At 42.6% G+C, this 8,010-nt stretch overlaps 1 pseudogene; it reads right to left on the bottom strand.

The window, feature by feature from the left end:
- Nucleotides 1-1,020: 1,020 nt before the first annotated feature.
- LOC149176290 (NDR1/HIN1-like protein 12) lies at nt 1,021-7,671 on the bottom strand (annotated as a pseudogene).
- Between the last annotated feature and the right edge of the window lie 339 nt (nt 7,672-8,010).

The following is an 8,010-nucleotide window of genomic DNA, read 5'->3' as shown; positions in this document are numbered from 1 at the left end:
TTTATAGATATAGTAAAAGCTACCAATGTAGCTCAAGGTGAAAATATGATCAAAGGGTAAACATATGATATATGGTTATTCTTCACATTATGAACAATGGAAGAATATGATAAAAGTTAAGAAAAAATAGCTCCTCTTTTTAAAAAAATCCAAGTACCTAAGGAAGAACCTTCTCCATTATCACTTAAAGGATTGTTAAAATTCTAACAATCAAGCAGAATTATATTCTAACGATTAATAAAATTATAATAAATCGAGGTCATGTTTAAGTTAAATTATTTAAAACCACATATCATGTGAAAATATTAAGTGGATAACATGGGTGACTCACCATGTCCAATATATATCACATTATTTACGATAATTATTGAGCTGTGAAGGTGACTCACTCATCATTTTTTATTCATATCTATGTGCACTGCATGTTGAAACCCCAACATCACCTTGATCTATCCATCTTATCATATTCCTTAGGGGTACCTTGTCCATCATATCAAATTCCTAAAGAGTATCTTACATGCGTTGACATTTTCATTATATGGAAGTAAGGGCATATTCAGAAATCATTAAGCAAGAATGAAACATATTCCATTTTCAAATGGAGGTACCCACCAAGTCAACAGAGAAAGCACCACATTCTATATTTGTGAATTGTTTAATTGGCATACCAGCCCGCTGCAGGTTGGATTCATTCAAAGTAAAATTGAAGATAGTAATCTAGCTATTTTTCCCAAATAAACCTTATGACACCTATAATCCTCAAACAATTTTTCGTAAATTACCACCAATCTGCTGAGAAATCATGACTTGGTAGACATTATTAGTTCGCAAACAATGCCCAATAGGGTGCAAAGTATTTCCTTTTCCTTCATTTCAGAACGCAACTGCAATTCCAAAAGCTTTTGTAATAGAAAGAGTGGAAATTGATTTTCAAGCATCATTGTATCTCTCACATGGGAATGGTGGGAAACACTGGTACCACGTGGATCTAGGACTCCTCCAGGCTACTGGCATTTGCGTTTAGGTTTTTTTCAGCTTGACTGACATAAAACTACAAACATTCTGGAAGAAAGGTTGCGTCAAGGGCCATGAGTTGCGCCAAGGTTTCTTCCATATAGTTGAGGAACTTGTGTTAGCTTCTCTAGATTCACCATTCTTGCTTCTTAAAATCCTCCACAATAGTTGACTCAAGGACTTCAATCTTAGATTTAAACTCAACAACACATTCTGCATCTTGTAATTCAAATGCTCATAAACAAGGGGAGCGAAGGGAACAAAATTCTTGTATAAAATGGGAGTCAAGGTGTCGATATCGTTGTCGTCCTAGTAGAATGGGGCAACGGGGGAGCTGGCCTGTGATCTGCTCATCCATATACGAGGCGTAGCTGCTCAGGCTGTCGTAGATGACACCAATATTGTCATTCGGGTTGTGTGACACCACGGTGAACTGAAGGATGGAGGTTCAAAATGTGAATTGAAGGAATCTGAGCACTAAGGTAGTGTGACACCACAATGATAATGAATGTGGACCATGGATGAATACTAGAGTATGGTTCTGAATTACACATTGATCACAACTTCTGCACCCAGGGTAGTAGTTAACAGCCTTAGGGGCATCCACATAATGGTTATGAATAATATTTTAATGTGGGGTTTGAGGTCGTAGCCTGTTTATCTATGGACTTTGCCCATGCTTCACACCAATGGATTGTGTTTCACGTGGGGAATAGTTGCCCTCAGTGGCACAAATATATGCTTAATGAAAATCAATGACCACATCATCTATAAATCCCTCAACTACCACTAGGTTACCCATATCTTTGTTGTGCCTGTGGTGCTTAACATGATGGAAAACATAGATCCATCTGACAGAAAGCCTTTGCCCCATCGGGTGGAGACCTTAATCGTGGGCGCTCCTCCGCCTGCTGCTGTGCTGCATAAAATTGAAGAGTTGGGATTCTTTGTCACTCATCACTATGACCTCAGAGAAACCGCAGGTGATTCGGATTTAAACAGGAATGCAAAAAATTACAGAGATAACCATAAACACAGAGATGCAGCGAAAATAATACTTCATTTCATTAATGTAAAATACTAAAATATGCTTACAAACAGGAATGGAAATAAACTAGCTAGAGTGATGGTAGCTTATCTCTGAGAAGAGATGTGGCAGCTACATGCCTCTGAACTATCTTACAATGAGGCTCAAGGGCCTTTTTATTATTGAAAAATAAGAGCAAACCCTAAACAACCAAAACCCTAACCCGAGGAGATGTAACACCAAGAGTTTATGGGCCCCGTTGGGGTGAGTTGGATAGCCAACTTCCCAGGGTCGTGACTTGGTCATATTATCTCTATTTGACGCGCATGATAGCCCGTTGGAAAGATCTCTCCGAGGACTATAACAGAAAAGATGATTTTAGACAAAAACTCGCTGGTGGTAGATTTCCCAAAAAACGTCGTTTAGGGCCTCAAAATGGCTCTGGAAGTTTAGGACCCGAAAAACTGCTAAAAATAGTAAACTGTGTTATAATTAAGGAAATAGAAAAACTAGAAGAAGTAATGGTGGGGGTCCAAGTGGAATTGGTAGGTGGCCACTAATATCCACCTGGATCATTCCTCCCCCCTTAGGAAGCAATGGTCCCCATTGCGTTGAGTTCCTCCATGAGATGATGGAACTTCTACTGAACTTGATCCCTGGTGAGCCACTTGCAGGCCACCATAATGGCCATGTTCGAGAACCTGTCAGTGACCACAAAAATAGAGTCATTTCCATGCTTAGTGGAAGGAAGGCCTGACATGTAATCCATGGAGATGGATTCCCAAGGTCAACTAGGGCTAGGCAGCAGGGTTTAGAGGCCTTGCTTCTTGATGGTCTCTTTGGCAATGGCATAGGCAGTGCATGATCTGATGTACTTCCCGACATCCTGTCGAAGATTGGGCCAATAGAAATACTTTTGCAGTACTGCCACCATTTTTTCAACCCCGAAATGCCCAACAACCCGATTGTAGTGTGCTACCTAAATCATCTTGGCACGCTCGCTTGAAGGAACACAGAGGTGACCTAGGTGGCATAACAGGGCATCCTGGAGGTGAAAATTTGGAACATACTGACACTCCAAGAGTTTCAGGTATGTGTGGTCGAATTCTAGGTTGATTTTGTAGAGAAGTGGCCAATGAAAAGTCTCGTGCCCACAAGAGTTGAGCATGATGGTTAACGCCATGATCGGTGGTCGACTGAGGCAATCTGCAACATTATTGGTGCTGCCCTTATTATACTTAATATTCAAATGTAACTGTTGCAAGTATATGGACCACTTCTGATGGAGATCATTCTGCAATTTCCCTTTGGTCTGTATGAACTGCAGGGATCGGTGGTCTGTGTGGATGACCATTTCTTTCCCCGAAATATAATGCTTCCATTGTCGGTAGGCCTGCACAATGGAATACATCTCTTTGTCATAAGTGGGATACTTTCGGACTGTGTCTGAAAGTCTCTCACTATGATATGCCACTAGATGCATGTGTTGAGTAAGGACTGCCCCAATAACATAGTCAGAGGCATCTGTCTTGACCTCAAATGGTTGTTGAAAGTCTGGTAATGCAAGAATGGGTGCTGAGCAGAGGCGATCTTTCAACTCTGTGAATGCCTTATGTTGATATTCGGACCAAAATAATTTTACTTTCGCCCCTCCCTTGGAGACTTGACTCAAGGGCCAAGTGATATGAGAAAATCCCAACACGAACTTGCGGTAGAAGTTGGCAAGGCCTAGAAAGCTGCGGATCTCTGTCAGAGTGGTTGGAGGTGGCCAATCCTGAATGACTTGGATCTTAGATGGATCCACATGCACCCCCTGTTCATTAATAATGTATCCCAGATACTGAACCTGGGACATGCCAAAAGTGCATTTCTCCAAATTGGCACATAACTTGTGTTGCCACAGTGTTTGGAGAACTTGTCGGATGTGGTGGAGGTGCTCTTCCCAACTTTGGCTGAAGATTAGGATGTCATCCAAGTATACCACTACAAATGAGTTGGTGAATGGCCGCAAGATGTCATCCATTAGCCTCATGAAGGTTGTAGGAGCATTTGTCAATCCGAAAGGCATAACCAACCATTCAAAAAGGCCCTCCTTGGCTTTGAAGGTAGTCTTCCACACATCGGAGGGTTCGATTGGTACCTGGTGATATCCTGACTTCAAATCGATCTTGCTGAAATATTTTCCCCCCTTCAGTTGGTCCAGGAGGTCATCAATCTTCTGTACCAACATGATCGGGCTCCCACAGGGTGATGAACTCGGACATATGTGACCTTTTTGCAGCAGCTCCTAAATCTGCCTCTTGATTTCATCGTTGTCCATAATAGAGCACTGATATATTGGTCCATTGGACAGTGGTGCACCCAGGGTCAGATAAATGGAGTGCTTGACCTGACAGTGCAAAGGAACCCCTGCGGGGGAGGTGAAGATGTCCTCGTACTCCTCCACGACCTTGTCTATCTGTAGTTGTCGTGCGGAGGGGCCCTGTCTGGAGGTCGTGGCCATTTTCTTCTTCTTTCCTTGAGGGCATATCATCAGGAAAACAAATTTACCAGTTTTGGAAATGAGCTTACTGCATTGTTTTGCAGTAACCAAAGAGATGGCGGTAGGTGGTGCTACCTCTGGTATCCTGTACAAATTATTTCCAAAAGTAGCAATAACAACATGGGGCCTTGATTCATACACAACATGTTTCTTCCACAAGTATGGTTGTCCTAATAATACATCACAAAATTAAAGGGGAGCAATGTCACACAATACCTCATCCGTGAAGGGCTTGATGTTGTATGGAAGGCGACACTGTTGGCTCATGCGAAGATCCCGTCCTTGGTGAAGCCACCTGATGGTGTATGGTTGTGGATGTGATGTGGTCGGTAAGCCCAACTACTTCATGACCTCTGACAAAATGAGGTTCTTTTGGCTCCCGCTGTCAACAATGAACTGTAGCAGGGAGCCCTTTAGCCACATCTAGGAGTGGAAGAGACGCTCCTCCTCCTCTGGACCTTTAGGTTCCTCCTTCTGGATCTTCGTGGTGGCAATGGTGGCGTTAGGCTTTGTATTGATAATTTTCTTCCGTTTGTCATTCCCCTTATTGGGTTCTGGCTCAGAGTTGGAACATGCATCTGATTCTGAAACCTTTAGCTCAGCCACCAGTGACTGCTTGGCCTGACACTCACTTGTGTTGTGAGTGGAGCTCTTATGGAACTCACACCACTTTCTCGTGTCCTTTTTTGGCTTCGCAGTGTTGTTCTTTGCTTGCAACTTTGGCGGGTTTTCTTGGGCCACCCCGCCTTGGCTTTTTCCTTTGTTCTGCGGTTTGGGGGCACCTTTCCCTTGTTTCAGATTCGCAGATCCAAATTCTCACTTCTTCTGTTTAAAATTTTGCTCGACCTTGACGGTATGCCAGTATGTCGTGCTGAGCGAGGAGATGTTTAGGAATTCTATTTCTTCCTGGATGTACTTGTGCAGGCAGCCACAGTATTTGAGTACCAAATGTTGATAAGTATCCTTGATACCTAACTTTCTGCGAAGGGTACAGAAAATATTGGTAAACTCCAGCACGTCTTGGTCCCTTCTCTGTCGTAGCATGGTCCACTTTATGTATTGATCCTCATAGTTTCTGACAGGGTAGTACTGCTCCTTGATGAGCTCCCAGAATGAATTCCAAGTGGGTGCGACTGAAAATAATGAGCTTGTACTTTCATCCTTCTTCTCATAGTAGGTTTTCCACCAATCCTTGATGTGGGGGGCTACTTTGAGAAGAGCAAAAATAATCTTTTCCTGACTGGAAAAATCATGAATAGAAAAATAACCCTCTAGCACAGTTAACCATTTATCGACAACATCTGTGTCTATTTGACCCTCGAATATGAAGATTTCAAAATTAACTTGTACCTTAAACGGTGTGGCATTTCTAGAGTTGTTGTTGGAAGCCGATGCGTCGCCCCTGGGTAGCTACTAAAGGATCTGGGCAAAATTGTCCATCATTGCGTTCCTTTCTCGCTCGAGGGCTTCTTCGAGCAATATTTTGATAAGATCTCATGCCCCCTCATCTTTCTTTTCATCCACCATGGGAGACATCAGGATTTGCGAGGCTGGTCTTGCAAAGGTTCTACCAGTTCAATCCCTAACTCCTTATATGCTGACCTCGTTGGGGACATGCAAAGAAAAATAGAGAAGAAAAGCAAACCGCTCAGATACCACTAATCCAGATTTAAACAGAAACGCAACAAATTATAGAGATAACCATAAACACAGAGATGCGGTGGAAATAATACTTCATTTCATTAATGTAAAATATTGAAATATGCTTACAAACAGGAATGGAAACAAACCAGCTAGGGCAATGGTTGAGGCAGCTACATGCCTCTGAACTGTCTTACAATGAGGCTCAAGGGCCTTTTTATTATTGAACAATAAGAGAAGACCCTAAACAACCAAAATCTTAACCCGAGGAGATGTAACACCAAGAGTTTATGGGCCCCGTTGGGGTGAGTTGGACAGCGAACTTCCCGGGGTCGCGACATGGTCATATTATCTCCGTTTGATGCACATGATAGCCTTTTGGAAATATCTCTCCGAGGATTGTGACGGAAAAGACGATTTTAGATAGTAAATCGCTGGCGGTAGATTTCCTAAAAAACGTCGTTTAGGGCCTCAAAACAGCGCTAGAAGTTTAGGACTTGAATAACTGCTAAAAATAGTAAACTCTGCTATAATTAAGGAAATTGAAAAACTGGAAGAAGCAATGGTGAGGGTCCAAGTAGAATTTGTGGGTGGCCACCAATATCCACCTGGATCAGTAGGACCGGTGGTTACTTACTCTTGGAAAAGTGAGTGGGACAAACTTTCGGCGGAGGAGAGGGCTAAACTCAAAGCCAGACAAGGTGTTAGGGTGTTTGGCTTAACGAAATTGGACGTAAAGGATCCAGGTAGAATGGGTAGCGTGGCTAGAGATGGAGTGCAGATGGGCAAGTTTATGATGAGAGGCCCAAGTGCTATGAAGGGATATCTCAAGGACGAGAGGAGCACTGCAAAAGCCATGGAAGGTGGGTGGTTCCACACAGGGGATCTGGCAGTGATCCACCCGGATGGTTACCTGGAAATAAAGGACCATTCCAAAGATGTTACATTCTCAAGGGGGGAGAACATCACAACATGGTGGTGGATTCAGTGTTGTATGCCCATTCCATGGTTGTCGAGGTAGTTGTTGTGGAAAAGTCTGATCCTTTATGGGGAGAGACCCCATGTGCCTTTGTGAGTATGAGAGGAGGGCTAAGAAATCCTAATATTTCGAGCATAATGGTAACAGAGGAAGAGATGATTTCATTCTGCAGAGAGAGGATTCCTTAGTTTTAGGTTCATAATGTGAACAAAGGACCAGTGCTCACATTTTGAACCTAAATTCTGAAGTTATAAATCCATTTCTCCCATTCAATTGGCTAATCGCAGTATCATGGAGTTTGAACCGTAGCTTGTTCAGATGCATCACCAAGAAGGTGACAAGGATCGTGAACATAGTGATCAAAAGAAACGCCAATAGAATATGCAAATATACCCTGAAGGGAAACTCCACCCACCAGGTGCCATGGTGGCCACAATCTTTATGTGCTGCACATCCCTTTGTTGACATTTCTGGATCTCTCTATTTGGCTCCTGATACAAATTTTGACCGTAATGGCAAAGTTGTGTTGAAGCACAAATGGAGTTGCATGGAGATTCCAAGTGTCAAACTGTGATAGGTGTAAGGAGGAAAAAATGTATGCACTCCGATTCTCTGGAATGAACAATCTTTGCAAATCAAAATCCCATAGAGACAATGCCTTCGGTGTAATTATGTCAAGAGTCTATATACAATTTCCTTAAAATGTTTCTTGTGATATCAATAATTACTGTGTCAAGAGTAAGCATGCAAGTTTTACAAGGGCAGATGAGGGGAGTTTGACTCAAGAAAACAACTGTGACAAGAAAA

Source organism: Pinus tabuliformis, chromosome 4_1, assembly GCF_031772625.1.
Source record: "Pinus tabuliformis cultivar Carrire ecotype Pingquan chromosome 4_1, CPIR1, whole genome shotgun sequence".
NCBI lineage: Eukaryota > Viridiplantae > Streptophyta > Pinopsida > Pinales > Pinaceae > Pinus > Pinus tabuliformis.
Note: the sequence above shows the minus strand (reverse complement) of the source record. Positions and strands in the feature narration are given on the sequence as shown.